The sequence below is a fragment of the Geospiza fortis genome, unplaced genomic scaffold (assembly GCF_000277835.1).
Source record: "Geospiza fortis unplaced genomic scaffold, GeoFor_1.0 scaffold40, whole genome shotgun sequence".
In the NCBI taxonomy this organism is placed as follows: Eukaryota; Metazoa; Chordata; class Aves; order Passeriformes; family Thraupidae; genus Geospiza; species Geospiza fortis.
Window position 1 is genome coordinate 8,893,526 of NW_005054297.1, and position 18,147 is coordinate 8,911,672.

Below are 18,147 nucleotides of genomic sequence, written 5' to 3' on the forward strand. Positions count from 1 at the left end.
GCCTTTTAGGCCCTTATGTGAACATTAAATTTTAACAAAAAACTCCTATGTTTCTCACCCAGAGGAGGTGCCCCACCACAGTCTGGTCTCTGCATGCACAGAAAGCAGAAGGAGAAAAGGGTAGAGCTATTGCCTACTTTGGTAATGAGGTTTTCTGGCCTTTGGGTACAGATTTACACCTCACACACAAGTTGGGGAACTTCAGGAAAGGCAGTAAGCACTGAGTAAGCCTCATATTAACACTTCACCTCACTGGCACCTGCTCCAGTCCTGGCTCTCCAGGACCAAGTGCTCCTGCTGCTCTGATGAGGACACCGGAAAGTTGTCAGCCAAACTCCTCTGTACTGCAAACCCCATCCCATAGATGGGGTGACAGGTGTTCACACTGTGGGTGCAAGTACTTCATAACAAATTGTAAACCAAATATATGTGCCGGTTTTAGCAAGGGTTGATTACACAAATTACTGATGTAAGATAAGCTACCTAAATGTATGTCAGCTATAGAATAAGGGCTCATCCATTTGTTCCACTCTTCATCAGTGGAACAGTATCAGTATCATAATTCTGAAGCAAGACAAAACCTGGTTCCACCCTCTCAAGACAAACTCATTCACAAAAGGACGATGCACTCTACAAAAGCAGGAGGAAGAAGCAGCAGCCGCTGCAGTTCACTTATCTTTCTAATGGAAAAAAAGCTATTAAACATAGTACATTATTAAAAACTAAATTTGGTAGCGCTGGACTTTCCATACTGTAACAACAGGGAGTAGGATTATATACATATATGTGTGTGTGTATATTTGTATTTACATATTTTTATATATATATGAATTTAACAAAAATTATGAGGAAAACCTGCTCCCAACTCTATGTTTCCTAGCTCTGGGGATTCAAAATGTCATCTGAAGCACCTGCTTCACATTGGCTCATTCTTTAATTGTGTCAGTATAATATTCACACAATTACAAATTATAATGAACAAGTCCTTCCCTGAAATCTGAGCCCTAAAGGCTACATATGTTATCCAAATATATAGCCAAATGCTAAGTACATTGGGATTCTTTCAACCACAAATTTAAGTAATTACGATTATTCCTAATGCTGCAACAGAAGCATCATGTTCAACTAATTATAGCTCAGAACACTTTTCTACTACTTCTTCTGGAAAAAAAATACCATTTTTCAAAGTCACACATTTTTTCACAGCCTTAGGCAAAAGACTTCAGCTAAAATTCTTACCTCTATTAGCACAATCTTTACTATTAAGCCATTTGTGTTAGTTTTTGACTGACTCTAATCTTCTGACTGACCGAATTATAGACATAATGTGTTTCCTTGAGGGATTTTTCTACTTACAGAATCAGTCTGCAAACTTCTCACTGTGTGAATTATAGCCCATGATTTAATGTCAACCATTTCCACATCCTCAAAAACACAAGGGAGACCCTATTTCTAGTGGTGGCTCCCCATGGCTCTTTGCCAACAGAAGTGCTTTTGACAGTGAATGACACTCTTCAGAAACCTTATTGATTTCTGTAGCTAAATTAGACCTTGCTTTGTGACCAGTACCTGAAAACAGTCAGAGGTGGGGAGATGCCTGGGTGTTCCCGTTTACAGAAACAGGCCCTAAGCCAGATACCTGCAACACAGATAAAAGCTGGCAAGACTAGCTAATCACATGGATATATTTACATGAGGTAGTACGTGCCACATCAGACAGTTTTAATGAAAAAGGCAGAGGAAAGAGGCATCTACAGCACACACATGTCCCCTTCCCCTCCACCAGTAAATACATGATTTGTTATAAGAACACAGACAACACAAGCTCCTCAGTAAGGGCAAGCAAAGAGAAGATTCACAGCAGGTCTGCAGAGAGGGCCTGCAGGGAGCGGAGCATCTGGGAAACATGAGGTCAGGCTTACAACACAGCCTTGCTCTGCCAAACTCTAGGTCACCTCTTACTGCTTGGTGACACCACAGCACTACAGGCAGGCACTGATCCTCAGTGGTTTCCCCTCCAGCACAAAGGCTGGAAACAAACCTTTCTCCCAGGGCATCCCCACAAAGCTCCTGGCAGGTGTGGACACAGGTGAGATTGGCTCAGCTGGGTAGAGCACGGTGCTAATGCTGCCAGGGCTCTGGGTTCCATCCCTCTATGGGCCATTCACTTCAAAATTGAACTCAATTAACCTTGTGAGCCCTTTCCATTCAGAATGTTCCATGATTCTGTGAACAGCTAAACTCGGGATATGATTGTGGATAAGGCCTTGCCTTTAATTTGTCAGAGGCTTCAGCAATCGGGTATTAAAACAATACAGAGCCAAGTTTAACACTCAAGTACAAGTGATTCACAGTCCAACTTCACCAAGTTTAACGGCCAAACAAGCTTCTTCCCCTGGAAGGAAGGCCACTGCCCTGGAGAAGACAGAATAGAAGACACAGTATTGATAGCTAAAGAGCAGTAAATTACAGTTCATTTTAATGCATGCTGCAAACCTAGGTAAAAAGGAATTGAAGAAATGCAGCCTCTTCTATATTCCCTATACTGAAAACAGCTTTATCCAGTAATGCAGGTGGGATGAGGATTGACTTTTCCAATCACCTCTACATAAGACCTCAGGGTGTGCAAAATGGCCTTTACACAAAGTTGTATTTGATAAAATCAGGGTGGTGAATTCTTTTATGCTATAAAATGCTGTCAGATATAGCTGTAGTAATAACTTCAAAAAATATCAAAGTCTTCAACTGACCGTGTTATACACAGAAGAGAAAGGCAAAATAGTTGATGAAAAATTAGATGAAAAAATGTTCTCTTATAACAAACACAAAGACCAGTTGCTCAGTGCCTGGCATTCTTTGTGAATATTTCCTGGAATTTCTGGTGTCAGTGTCAGGTCAGCGCAGCTATAGGTGTGTTTCAATATTTAAATGTAGAAAAGGAAAAGCATATGAGCATCATAGGGAAAGGAAGAGAGATTTGAGGATTTTGCCAGATTGAAATGTTCAGAGTATTGCACTCCTAACACTTACTCCAAATCTTAACTTCCATGTAGATATTCATAAACGCATTCACCACAGGTCTGGCAATGTTGTTATGAATTTTAGAGGCCCCAGATACATCCTTTCCTAGAAGACTCTCTAAGCAACAACAAAAACAAGAAAATTGCAAGAACTGATACTTTTAGTACAACATCACATGGTTCCAGCAATCATAGGAGGGTGAATGCCATTCTGCACATATACACAGGGCACAGGGCATACAAAGCAACATTCAGCCTTTTTTTTTTTCAGTATATTCAAGCTTTTTTTCAGTATTTGAATAAAGAACCACTATTTTCCAAGTTACTTGGGTATTTTTATCACCACATCTAGACATCCACACTAACCAAAAGTCCCATCCATATAGAGGAGCTCAAATAATGTTCTGAATAACTCCCTCTTATTAAAAAAGGCCACATTTTCCAAGTCCTCTAGATATCTAGACATGAAATCCTACACATTGCAGACTAAAAGGAAAGTGTTTCTATCTCGTTACATAATATTATAAATAAGGGGGAACATTCAGCCAGGTCAAAAAGGGCACTAGCTCAGGAGCAAAGAAAATTCCTCCTCCAGCATAACAAGTCTGGGCAATTGCCATCTATAAATTTCTTACCAAAGGAAAGAGTATAATGTGTTTCCATAGGAAAAAACATAAACACTGTCCAGCATCACAACAGTGAACATGACAAAATCAAATTTAACTTTTAACAAGTTAAGTGTTCTAGGAGAGTGTAAGTCTTCAGACACAAGAGACTTAAAGCCATGATTGATGTGATGTAAATGTTATGTAATTCCAGCTCCCCAAAATACCAGGGGTGTTTGCACAATTCCTTCTGAGGTACCTGGTGCTGACTACATCACTGAACTGGGGTCTGATCCAGCCTCACAGTTTCTGTGTCTCTTTGCGCTTAATAAGGTAGAACTAAAATATAATAAAAATCAAATGATGCGGAGACATTCCTGGCGATCCATTGTAGAGACAGTTTTCTAAAGAAAGGGATTATCCCTTTTTTTTTTTAACCAGGGTGGAAAAATAAATCTACTTGGTAATTCCCAAACATGGAAAACAGACAAACTCACTCTTTCTGTTTTCCCCTGGAGTTTTCTGCAGCAGCCATTACTAATGCCTTTGTTAGGCAGAAGTTGGCTGGAACCAAGAAAACAGGAGCTGACCTGCTGCTTCTCTCATCTGGGTGTCAAAGAACAAGGATTTGTTGCAGTCATTGCCTTGCCACCTGCCTGAGGCATTCAACTGTATCTAGCACAACGATGCTGGAAAGCATTCAGGAGTGAATACAAAATAACATTTGTATGTTTGCAGCATCTGTGAAAGGTGTGGGTAGGGTGAATTCTCTACTGTGTGTTTCCAGAGCAAGTCAAACCCATTAATTAAATTCATGCTCTTGTCCTGCTTCAAAAGTAAAAACAGAGATGATTTATGGGCACTGACAGCTGCAGGAACCGGTTTTGCTCACTCCCTCTCATTAATTAATTTTGAAGCATCTGGATAGGTCAATTTCTCAGATTCTAAACATACAAAAGGCTGCACATCCTCAGTTTCTGCAAAAAAGAAAAATACCTGTTCCATGCAGAGAGCTGTCTGTCATGGTTTCTCAGTGCTGGCTGAATAATGCCTACTGAAATTGTGTAACTCAACATCCCTGTTCCTGCCCAGGCAACTTGTAGGATAAAGCTGTAAGAGGTCCCAGTCACAAAAAAGATTTCTTATCCAGTAATTATTTTACTTGTCCTAACAACAAAAACCCTAAAATGAGAAAGTGGAACCTGTAGAACAGTGTAATCTACAGTAATAAAACTTTTTCTCTAATAACAGATCCAGGTAAATTGCCACAAACACTCCCTTCTAGAGGGAATGTCAATGTCTCTATATTGCACATAATGATATATGCAAATATAAAAATACAGCAATACACCAATGTGTTTATTTCTTCTTCTAGGTTCTTTAAGCAGGAGGCAGATTTCTAGCATTTGGGGCTGAAAGCTGGAGGTAAGCAATCAGAAGACATTTCACATACAAGCTAGAATAGGAAGTTGTTACAAAAGTGGAAAATTTTGGGTACTGAACTTTCACCCTCAGCTCCTGCAAGATTTTTACTAACAAAGAACTATACAAACATAGACAGATTATATTGACATTGCATTACCTGCCCAGCAGAGCCATATGCTGCTTCTGCAGACATGGCCAAAAAGATCAAAGCTTCCCATTCATTAATGAGTTGAACCTGGGTGTTGTATGTTTCATATCATGCTGTAGACCTATATTGACCTATATTGACAGAGTGAAGGGCTGGGCAGAACTCTGGATCTGACTTTCAATCAATTGTTTTATGATTCTGTACAACACTTTGTAAAACATAAGGCAAATTTATCTTGTTGTGATTCATAGCCCAGACAGCAGAAAGCCTGCCAGGAACAAGGATACTGCCATCTAAAGCAGCTCATGATCCCTAGTTACCAGGAAGAAATAAAAAGTTTCCAGCCTGGTCTATAAAAGTGGTGGAGCAAACAGAACATAAAACTCTCTGCCAGTGACCCAAAGGGGCCTCACTAACAGATGACTGTGACTAAGAACCTCTATCCAGGCATGAATGGGCACATGACACTGGGTTACAGAATCAATGGACAGCACTATGCTAAGGTGCCTTAGCTAATAGAAAGATAGTAATTCTCCAGAAAACTCTTGTACAACAGGCAAGACCACAGAGCTCTTTCAAATAGCCTATTTTCAGCTGTGAATTGAGATCTCTCCTTTTGTCAGCTAGTTTTTACCACTTAGGAAACAACCTGTGCCTTCTGAGTTACTGATGAGGTGCTTCACGAATCAAGGAGATCTGACAGATTTCAAAGAATTGTTAAACAGTGTTCATTAAATGTTAGCTGGTGCATAGCATCTTACCTGCTTACATTCTTCATGTTGTTGGTGACAAGTTTGACATTTACAAGGAGCAATGTGATGACAGAATTCAAGAGCTGACATACTAAAAAAATTAAATTCAAGAAAGTTTGACGGAATAAATAACCTCAACATGATTATAATGCATATGTACTTTTTGTAGAGAAAACTGACTATTCACATCTATCCTCCTCAATTTCCTCAGGGAACCAAGACCCAAGACAACCATAGTTACCTACATTTCCTTCTTCTCATCCCTATAGAGTCTAAGAGAGAAGTGTGCAATTTGACATTCGGAAGATTCTTTCTTCACTTCAAGCATTCATAGAAACAACTCAGGACTTTCAAATTTAGCTTTGATTTCACAAAACCACTCATTTTCCTAAACTTAGAACAGAATCTTAAAGGCTTTGAATCCATTCCTAGCAAGGTTAATCAGTTTTACCATCAAAATGCAGTGAGAGCACATTAATACAACCATATGTAAACAATCCTAGTGAAACACATGGGCACAATCACAAAGAATGCATGGAAATCAGAGGTTTGTTCCACTGAAAATTAAATTGCAATGAAGAATTGAACTCAACAAAAAGAACTCCCAGAAAAGCTATTGAACAAGAGACATTGCAGCAGAGAAAATATTTGAATGGTATAAAAAGCATAAGGGCTAAGGTTGTTAGAGAAGGGAAGGAAACTATGAGGGAAATGCAAACCTCAGGGCATTAGAATTAAATTAAAACCACTATTGATAGCTAAGCATTTGGTGAAACTCTAGGGGACAGCTTAGAATTCTAACACTTTTTATCACAAAGGAAAACACCTAGTGTCTACAACCAAGTGATCTTCAGCTCAGCTTGGAAGACCAAGTTATTATTTCCAGAAAGAAAGAGTTAAGCCCTGTATTGATGATAAACTAGATGAGTTCTCTTTGATCCTTAGGGTGAGGGAGACCTTTCTTACCAAAAGCACTCATCAGCTCCACACACTGAGCAAAGAGAGGCTCTGTGTGGTGCTTGAGAGCTTCAAGGTGGGAGCTCCTAATGGAGCACAACCACAGGTGGGTCAGAGTGACAAATGTCCAGCCTGCTCCTATAGAGAGCAGAGCATCCCATGCACCTTCCCAGTGGAGGACAAAAACAACTTTTAAAAGCAAAAGTCTAGAAAGAGATTCTAGAGCAGCACAAGAAGGTGCTCAAATAACTGTGTCAAAAAGGTTACGTTTGTTCAGCATGAAACACACCCAGGATCTGAAGCATACCTATGGTCTATGTCAAAGCAGGTTTAGATAATTTCATTTTCATTTTGGTCTTATGACTTTGAGATAGCATGTTTTCAGCAGCTAAATGAAATGGAAAATACTAATATGAGCTTCTGAGAACCTAAAGACTTTGTTTAAATTCCAGGTTATTTTGGAATGTGAAAGCTACTTGCTGCTTGGATCCATGACAACCATGTAGACACTCTTCCCTTTAACAATCCACACCAGCATGGTAAGTCATATTCCAAAGACTGAGTCTCACTGGTGATTGTGCTGTGCAATAAACTGGAGAGACTAGGTGTAAAAGGCTTCATGCTTCTGGCTCAAAGAGAGTAATATAAAAACTATTAAAGAACATAAGCAAGAAGCAAGCAGGATATGGCAATATACTTTGATTTATGAAGACTGTTTTACACACCAGACAAGTATTAAGTTTCCCAGAATATCTCAGAAAGGATGTTGCTAAGCAAAGATGATGGTAAAAAGAGTACTTAATTAAGATGTCTTTATGCAATTTATAGGGCTAACAGTCATGCTCCAAACTATTACCAGCAAGAAGGAAAAAGGTCCAAACACAATGGGAAAAAAAAAAGATACTTCAAACTCATGTTTAAGAACAAATATAGAACAGTTTGTCTACTTTTGGGTCAAAAGCCAATTATACACACATCAGACTGAAGCTGACAATCAAATCAGTTATCTTTGGACATGATATAAGGAGTGTGCTGACAACTTACCAACAGCTGTGACTCCCAGCAGCTCTCCTTTTTGGCATTTTCATTTTACATTTCTACAGAATTAGAGGAATTCCCTAGAGGATTCAAAATAAACAAGTAAAACCCAATAATAAATTAAAGGAAAAGCCTGTAGCTGACCTAGTACTTCAGAATCTGTTAAATAGACAAAAGGAATTTACAGCAGTTAAGAATGCACTTGAAAGTTTAGTTAAGGAAGATACCTTCATCCTTTCATAACTAGACCGTGGATTTTATTTTTCATTTCTTTTCACTGTATGCATAAATGTTTAGGCCATGGCTTACACAAAACAAATAAGGACATCAAGACAGAATTACACTGCAAGTAAGATTGTTAGAGATCTGAACAAAAATTAAAAGGAGGAATCTTGTAACTAATGAACTAATAATGATGATACCTATATTTAAAAATAAAATAGAATGCAAAAAGTACATAAAATGACCACAGTAAAAGGCTGCATAAAAACAGGAACGAACCATGACTCATTTTTCATAAGCTTTATTATTCGCTTCACGTAAAGTACTGATCACACCTTTACAGATGCACAAAAACATTCAACCCTTTGCAAGACTATAGTAAGATTGAATAGGGCTATAAATCTTCAAAGTGCAGCACAAACATTAAGCTCTGAGAAGGATATGAAATGGTGACATGCAGGACAGCTTAAGTGACTTGCTCTACGGGCAACAGAGCAGTTCAGTGAACCGAGGCTGAGTGAATCCCAGGTTCTCCTTAGCAACGAGCCACATCAGATACCCAGGCCACTTAAATTTGCATTTACGTTTCAATCATATTTCAGGCTTTTAATAGAAAGTCTTCTAAATGTCACCCGTGGGTCAGACACCGTGCAATGTTGTCTTCTTGTATTTGTAGGCAAACAGCAACCATGAAAATACACATACAGCCAGGGGTACTTTCAAACCTGGAAGCTAGATAGTGACATTTCATAAGAACTTGTCAGAGTTTACCCATAAGTTATGAAAACTGTAACTGCAAAGAATATGTATGCAATGAGAGTATAGCAAAGAGAGCAGCAGCAGCAATGAGCATGTTGCTTGTACTGTCCTTGTTGCCTTGTACTTTCCTCCCCAGCCCCATTGCCTATGGGTGATGAATTCAGGAACAAACTACCCTGGCTTAGATCCTAGGAGTGCTCTGCTGAAAGGGATCTTAAGGACAACAAAAACTTCACTCTCTTACAAGAAAAGCCTTGCAGGTTTCAAGAGTGGTGCAAGCATAATTCTGTGTGGATTTGTAGTTTGTAATGTAAGCTACACTGAGATTTTTGAAGTTATCACTCACGCAGAGAGATGCTGAGAATGAAAGAAAGCACATGGCCCTATTTCTAAAACCCACAGCAAAATACATTGCCCATTTCACAGAAATGAACTTGACTTGGTGATTCATGGTCATTATAGGCTTACATGCAGGAACAAAGCCTTATGGGCTCACATTTCTCTCGCTACAAGAAATACTGAAAATATTTGTATTTTTACAGGAGGAAAAGAAACTGCATTGCAGTATTGTTATACTCTAATTCTACAATTATCCCATTAATTTATTTATCTCTTTAGAAATTCTTAATACAAAACACTTTGCTGAGCTTTCCATTTAGCTGGAGCACGTCTGAAAGAACAACAACTTTACCAATATCTAGAATATTACTGCAATGTCAGAGGCATTTAAGTTTCAAAGTTTGTAAAAATCTGAAGGTGAAATTCTGACAAGCATACATGAAGTTTTAATGGATACTATAAATATCCTGGCTCCCAGAAAGAAAAAGAAAAAAATAAAACACATAGGAAAGAAAGTTCCATAATACTGCATATTTGAAAGTTTTCTAATTTTACTGTTGTTGTTTAAACACTTCACATGAGTCCTAATCCACTGTAGCAAAGCTTATGCTCACTTTAAGCAGGTTAGCATTCCAGTTCAGCTCAAGGGGATGAGCATACTATTCAAGTGATTTATTTGATCATTGTCTAAATTTAAAATTCACAATGGTACCAAGAGGAGGTTGTTCTATTTCCACATTGTTTGCAGTAGACAGTTAATGCCTCAGAGGTTCCTTCTTACTTATGTGTGCACATGAAGCAACAACTTGCAAAGTATTTTTCTCTTGCAGGACCAAGAGATCTAAAACAAATCTTTCAAGCAGTCGATGGAGTACAATTGGAAAGGTAGGATTTTTTTTTCTCCTTGTGTATGTTTGAAAATTACTAGCCATACACTATTGTAACTTCAGCATTCCACAACATAAACCATCTCTCCCTACAATACTCCACAGTATTTTGTAATGACAACACCCAGCTGCTACAAGCACTAGTGACAGGACAGAACTGTTTCTTTCCAACCTGTAAGTTTCCTGATGTAGAAAATAAAAGCTTGCCAATTTCCACACTGAAGTCTAGAAAAAGACACTGTACAGAAGAAATACAGGAATAAAAAATTGAATCAATCTAAGACAGTAAATACAGGTGAAAAATGGCAAGAGAAAATGTGAAAATGCAGGCAAATGGTATGGAAAAAACAAGAAGAGTGGAAGGCAAACAGAGGAAACAGGGATTTGGGAAAAGAGAACCAATTGGAAAACATAAGGATTAATTTGGTTTGAGAGGGAGAGCACACTGACTTCTAACAGTTTCCTTATAAAAAACTGCAGGTTATGCCATCAAATGGTCAAACATAAAAGCACAACTTCCTGACAATGTTAAGAAATCTACTTGGTCAATGTGTTGGATTTTGGGGGGACTTTGTTTTGTTTGGGGAGTTTTGGTGCTGGTTTCTTTTTCATGGGGGTAAGGGCACAGTTCTTGCTGGGTTGAGTTTTTTTACTTTTGTTTTTATAAAAGATAATCATTGACTCATTCTAACTGCTTATGGCTTTATCCATTTTTCTTGGTATTAAGAGAGGCTGATGTTCTGAACACAACAACAATACCACCACAATACTTGCCACTAGCAATATTTCATATGATATAAACAAATCAGAAGCATCTGAAATATTCAGGACAAGATGATTTTTGGGCACACTAAGCTACAGCTGAATACCAGAGCTGAGATCACATATCCTGCCTGGTCTAAATCCTGCCCAAACACATATACACAGCACACTCCAATCCTGTATTTGAAGCAATCTCCATGGACATCCAAGTCTATTTTCAGAATACTGCTCCCTGAAGTAAAAATGTATGGCATACTTAAAGGATAAAGGCCTGCTAAACTCCAGCAGTGTCTCTTCATACCCTCTTACAAAGACTCAATGGGGGGGGGGAAAAAAAAATCAAAGAAGCACTGAGCCTTTCCATAGAACTGATGTGCAACCAAGAGGTTTCAATAAGATAGAATGACAGGATTACAGGAGTTAACCTGCTTAGACTTCATTGCTGATTTCCTAATCTTTATTTTCTTATTTTAACTTACAAGAATTTCACCATATCTAAAACATACGAGATCTCCACCCCTCTCTCCTTTTCCATCTTACGTTGTTCACCAAGGTCACCTGAAGATTCAAAGTCTTTCAACAGTGTATTTTAAAGGTTCTGTTATCTTTGGCCCCAAATTTCTGCAAAGGCCAATAAATCATTTTTGCACAGAACTCACAGGCAAATACAAGAGGCAACAGCTTCCAGGAGACGGGCCAAGAAAGAGCTTGATTTCAGAGTGTACAGCGTGCTGCTATGCTGCTAGTGAGTGGCACTGTCTGGCAATGTACATGGCACAAGAACAGAATCACAGCATAACCTGAGTAAGAAGGGCCCCACAAGAGTCATGGAGTCCAACTCCTGGCCCTGCACAGCACCATCCCCAAGAGTCACACCATGTGCCTGAGAGCATTGTCCAGAGGTTTCTGGAACACTCAGACTTGCTGTTGTGACCTCTTCCCCAGGGTGCCTGTTCCAGGGCCCAAACACCCTCTGGGTGAAGAACCTTACCCTAATATCCAACCTAAACCGCCCCTGAAACAACTTCAGGCCATTGCCTCAGGTCCTGTCACTGGTCACCACAGAGGAAAGATCAGTGCCTGCTCCTCTTCTTCCCCTCACGAGGAAATTGTAGACTGCAATAAGGTCTTCCCCCAGCCTCCTCCAGGCTGAACAGAACAAATGAGCTCAGAATATACTTAGGAAGCATTCTGACTTGTCAATTTTTCTCACAGACTAAATCCTACAGCAGTAATGCTGTAGCTTTCATGCTCACTGTCTGACATTTTCAGTTTTTCTAATGTACCAAGTAGGATTTCTCATTGATAACAGCATCCATAAAACTGCACAGAATTATTCCAGGAGGGTAAAAAAAAAATAGGCCTTTTTACATATATGTGCAGTTGAGAAACAATCTGCATCTAAAAAGTACTTCTGTATTTAAGCAGGCTTAAATCAACTGATTCTGCAAATGGAAATCTAAGAAAAAGTGACTTCCAGGCCAGAAGACATCACCCACATCAAGTCCCAGTCAAAACCACAGAGGAGGAGGCAGTGATTCCTTTACACAGTATTCAAAGAGTTAGAGAATTCCATCATAAATTAGGATCCCCTGCTCAGTTTGACCCTCAGTCTCTAAGACACATTCACAGCTCTCAGAATCATGTCTTTGATGGCATGCTCTCAAGCAGGCTGCTCAAGCCTGACATTGGGAAGAGAGCAAAGTATGAGCAAGGGAACTTTGTGAATTGTAGACCCATGGCAGCACCATCTCAAGACCCAATTCTAGAGCTGGTTTTATGTTCTATGTTTTAAAAAGACATTGGACACAATGAGGGATTTTCAGGTGAAGGGCTGGAACCCAAGAATCCACTCTCCAAAGCGCACAGTTGTACAGAATCACATAGAGACACTTTAACTTCTCAAGAGAAATGACGTTTCAGACACAGTCCCTCTGTTCCATAAAAATTTGCTATAACTAATGAGGCTCCACTTGTGTTGCCAAACACAGATCCCCACTCAGGCCTAGCCCAACACAATTACTGACTCAAATATAGCTCCTCTGCTGATTGTTTCTCTCACATGCACATGACCATCTGCTTCCCATTTTTGCCTCGTCACACATTTAGACCATGAATCCCTTGGGAAGGAGCACATTTTTATGTTTGCCTCTATACAATATGGGACTAAAGAGGACTCAGGGTTTTAGGCCCCACTATTAAACAAGCTATTATATTTTATGGGATTGATAATTTTAAAAGACAGGAAACAAACTTCAGTAATTTAAACACTAGACTATGTAAGTTTGGAAAAATCAATTGTATAAAACAAGCTTAGCTGAAGAGGAAGTGAATGGGTTTATGCTAACAGCTGTATTTGGTTTTCCTTTATGCAAACTGGATAATGATTGTGAGAGCTGTACCCTTTTCCCCACTCTTCCTTTTACTCCTTAAAAACAAAACAATTATTTTGTATGGTAAATAATGGGGGTAGGGAAATGTTCCGTGACCTAGTGCTGTGAATGGTGAGGAACTGGTCAGAGAGAATGTATTTCCTTTTAAGTATCTTATAAATATTTTAAATCAATTGCAAAGAGCATAACAGTAAAACAATTATATGTTCTGATCACCTCCAAATTGTAGCCCTTGTACCTTCTAGGACGCTCTGCTGCAGCAGTAACACCTCACAAAAAGGTCCACTTTCCATGTGAGCTGGCCTTACTCTCTCAACTGTTTATAAAACAGTCAACAGCTACCAGAGATAGTCGTCAGTGAATGAAATAATACAATAATGTCTTCTTAAAAACAAAGCAACTAACTAACTAAAAACAGAACAAAAACAAAAATAGCACAAACCCCAAAACCGACAAAGTAGAAATAAGAATCTACTATGAGAATAAAACATGGCCTTTCATATGCTGACTAATACAGTCAGGAAGCCACCAAGGATAAGTGGAAGATCTGGCTGACCTTACTGGTTGAAAAGAAGGACATTTTGAGGAGGAGCCTAGCAGGATTTAACACAGCTATACTTATTATTATCAGCTTACACAGTGACCAACAGTTACAAATCAAAATAGAACACCCTTTGTAAAACTGATAGCATCTACTTTTCATTACCTTCCCCTTCAGCAAACACACCCACAAACAACAAGTGCAGGTGTGCTCAAGCAGTACTGGTAACACCCAAACTTCCCTGCCTTGAGACCTGCCCACTGCTGCCTCTCAGCTGGGTGCAAAACAGCTGCAAGGAAAAGCAAGAACGTGAAGGGGCAATGTGGCAGCAGAAAACCTGTCAGCATCTGATATAAACACAGCTAGATGCCTGCAGGTAGAGAGCAGCTGTAAAGAAATGGAGCAGTTTCTAATGTTGCATTTGCATCAATCCAGGTGCTCCCCATTCCAGCTGGAGTAGTCACACTGGCACAGAACAATTAGCAGGTACTGCCATTGCCAACTGTACTGGTATAGTTTCATGGCAGTACAACTACATGTATGTAAGATAATTAGCATGTATTTTTCTATTTTAAGCAGAGCAAACTAAATCTGACCTTTTCTCTGCATTTTGAGAAAACAAATGTAGCCAGACACTTCCACTACTCTGACTATCCTGACTGCCAAAGTAGCTTCTCATCAGATCACAGCCAGACATCAGGCTGGCAGGATGCTCTTCCCTGAGCTGAGAAATGTCACAGCATGCACCCACAATTAGGGGGCATCTCTGACCCCTGTGCTAGATACACCTCTCAGCTAGGAGACTGTAGTCTAGTTTGGATGCTGTTATGAACAATCCAGAGATATAATACACAATTTCTTCTATTAGAGTACTATTTCATGTACGTGGCAATTAGAGTTGACTGCTACAGTTGTGATCCTGGAACTGCATATTTTTGTCAACTATTACTATTGCAAATTTCCTGGATAAATACTTAATACTTGCATACCTTTCCAGGTGACACAACACAAAGGTTAAAATCATGATAGCATACTGATTATTTGGTGAGTAGGCCATACTTTGGTGATTAGTTATGCCATATTGATGGTCCATCTGGCAAGTATAGTACTTGTTATTTGGGTATTTGATATTCACAGAATCACAGAAAGGCTTGGTTTGGAAGGGACTTTAAGGACTATGTAGTTCCAATCCCCCTAGTGGGATGCCACCCACTAGACCAGGTTGCTCAGGACTCCATCCAACCTGGCCTTGAACACTTTGGGGAGTGGGGCATCCACAGCTTCTCTAGGCAGCCTGTCCCAGTGCCTCACTACCCTCTGGGGAAAGAATTTCTGCCCAATATCTCATCTAAATTTCTCCTTTTTCAGTGTAAAACCATTCTGCCTTGTCTCACCACTATCTGCCTGTATTAAAAGTTGCTCTCCTTCATTTTTATAAGCCCACTTTAAGTACTGGAAGGCCACAAGAAGATGTCCCTAGAGCCTGTTCTTTTCCAGCCTGAACAACACCAGCTTTTGTAGCGTGTCTTCCTCCAACCCTCTGAACCTTTAAATCACTTTCTTTTTAATCTGAAAAGTGTGGGATTCTGCTATTTAGAAACAATTCTGCTTAAGTGTCACTTAGTTTGCTTTGCCCCTCGATATGACTACTCACATACCTTTGTCATTTAAGGATTCAGTTATTGTGGTATGTATCACCTTGATGAAACAAAACCCTTTTGTAATATCAGACCTACTTCCTCAGTAATGAAAAAACTACTCTATGTCAGAATAAAAAGCATCCAAATTTATGAGGCTATAACTGTGACACTTCTGTAATTTTCCAGATAAAAAGCAACACATGCTTCTGATCAATGAGACCCTCCAGATTTTGATAAATGGACTGATTAAAGACACTTTTCTCCTTTGAAAAAACTACAAGTTTCATGGCTTTACTATGAGGAAGCCTAAATTATACCACTAAATCCCACACACAAAACCAGCACCAACTTTTATATCTTGAATAGCACACAGAACACATCAAAATCTTCCCTCACTGAAATAAATAGCTATTGTCTGTACACTGCATCTGTGCATAGTATCACTTTAGTCATGAAAATGCCAAATATCAGGCCACCTTGTACAATGTACAGTCCATGGGCTTAATTCAGCCTGGTCAGGGAGAAAGGGGAAAATATACCTTAAAAATACATTTTCACTCTTAACAACTGATGCCAGTGTATGGATTATTTGCATTCAAGCAATGATCATTTTTATCTGTAAAAAAACAGAGGGTTCAATTTGAAAAGGAACAAGCATAGGGTGGCAATGGGAGCCAAACATCCAAAACTGACAGCCATAAGTCACCACTGAAGTTAGCCTCTGGCTCAGGAAGTTTTATACAAGTTTTTGAAGAGTCTCCATGCATCAGCTTCTCCTGTCCTCACTGTTAGCTGCACTAGAAATACATGCAAGCTGCTCAGTAGGCAAATAATATTCTCAGTGGAGAATAAAAGTGGCTGACAGACCTGTGCAGCTCCTCAGCTCTGTAAAATAAAGAAAAATAGGACAATCAACAATAACCTTGGCAATAACCTTGTGCTGGCTGGATAGCATAAGGCTCTTTCTGTCACACACTGACACTCCTTATTCCCAAATATAGAGCCTGCCTCGCTCAAACGAGGAGAGTAAGCTGCACCAGAAAAAGCACTTGCAGAGTTTTCTTTTCTTGCAGAGCAGCACAGATAGAAAGGACTGCAGGGTGACTCAAAGTCAATCCACAGGTCGTACTCTGTCAGCAGGATGGCACAGCCAGGTGTCTCTCTAGGGCTGGACTGCAAGATGGCTGAAGCACAGGAACAACACCTCAGTACTGCATTTTAAAAAAGTGTGAACAAAAAAGACTGAAGTCAATTCAGCTAGCAAAAAACAGACAGACTAAAATAGCCCTAAAATAAAATGAGGTGGGATCTGCTTCCTATAAGGGGCCATGTTACAGTTCCTCAGTTTAGTTCATTTATTTTAAATTATATATGTCAATTGAGTTATTCCCTGAAGTACTTTTAAAATAAATTTCCAGATTAGGATTCAGTCCAGAAAAATGAAATTAGATTTTGGTCCAGCTCTAAGTACTGGTCTCAGTGAAGATTTGAGCACAGACTGTGCTCTCCACAGACCATGGTATAATAATAGAACAGCTTGGGTTGGAAGAGGTCACCTAGCCCATCCCCTCTGCAATGAGCAGGGACATCTTCAAGTAGATCAGGTTGTTCAGATAATTCTGGGCCCAGGATGGTTTGGGTTCTCCTACTCCCCAAGCCTGTACCTGTTCTGAGGCCTTCTGGTCTCAAAACAGGTCAGGAAAAAGCCCACAGGATTTGAAGGGTTCTCTGTATTTTAAGTAAGACAGTTCTTACAGATTATATTCATCCAATAGTAGTGATTAGCCTGCACAGTGTGTGGTTAAGTTATGTTCCTCATCTTTTTTCCTTTACATGGTTTTTCCTGTTATTCTCTCTCCCCCTCTAGCACAGGCTGGTAATTTTTTCTACTGTATGTTTACTAGTTTTTTAAGTTTCTAACTATAGTTCCTCTCAACTCTACCACTCCTCCTACAGTTTTTCTGTGCCTCTTTTATATTATCTGTCATCCAGATCAATTATTCCTCTGGCTCCACACCTCATAGGCGTAAATTGGGTTCAAAGGGAATTTAAAGGGCATCTCATCCACCTGCCCTGCAGTGAGCATTGACATTGCACTTCCTTCCTCCAGCCTAGGCACATCAGAGCCTCTGTCAGACCCAGCACATGCTGAGAACAGTCTCTGAAATCTTCTGAGAGATGAGAATGCCTACTTAGCACAGAAGGCAAACTGCGCCTCCTGTTAGGAGAAGCTTGTCAAGTGCTAGAGCTCTCTAAGGTTATTCCCACCCCACATTCTCTATATTTCCTCTGCACATATTTCTATGCAAACACTTTCTCTTCCCACACTTGCTTCTGTGCATATGACTCCTAGCTGGTTAGAATTTGGCATCTATGTTAGCAAAGACATACCAACAAAGTCAATTGTGTTTGCGTTACTAGTGAGGCAGACAGACTTAATTTTGATGAACAAGGATTTCTGTCCACGGCAAAGAGACTGGAACCTCAGGGCAGTATCCTCAGAATGGACAGGTTTTACTGAGGAGTGCAAAACACAGCAACATGATGGGGAAGACACTGGCAGGCTCAAGTCTGAAAGATGCCTCTACCAGAAAAAGTCATCAGAAGGGGGTGCCTCAGGCCCCTGGGAGATGCATCACACAGGCTCAGCCCAGCCACT

General features: G+C 39.7%; 1 protein-coding gene across 1 annotated transcript in view; it reads left to right on the forward strand.

Moving 5' to 3' along the window:
* Positions 1–18,147, forward strand: part of CUNH4orf19 (chromosome unknown C4orf19 homolog) — a 38,893-nt gene that overhangs the window by 14,395 nt on the left and 6,351 nt on the right. The window contains exons 2-4 of the mRNA XM_005415449.3: positions 5,001–5,050; positions 7,360–7,446; positions 10,096–10,150. The gene's annotated coding sequence lies outside the window, so the exon portion shown is untranslated. The remainder of the gene's footprint in view (positions 1–5,000; positions 5,051–7,359; positions 7,447–10,095; positions 10,151–18,147) is intronic.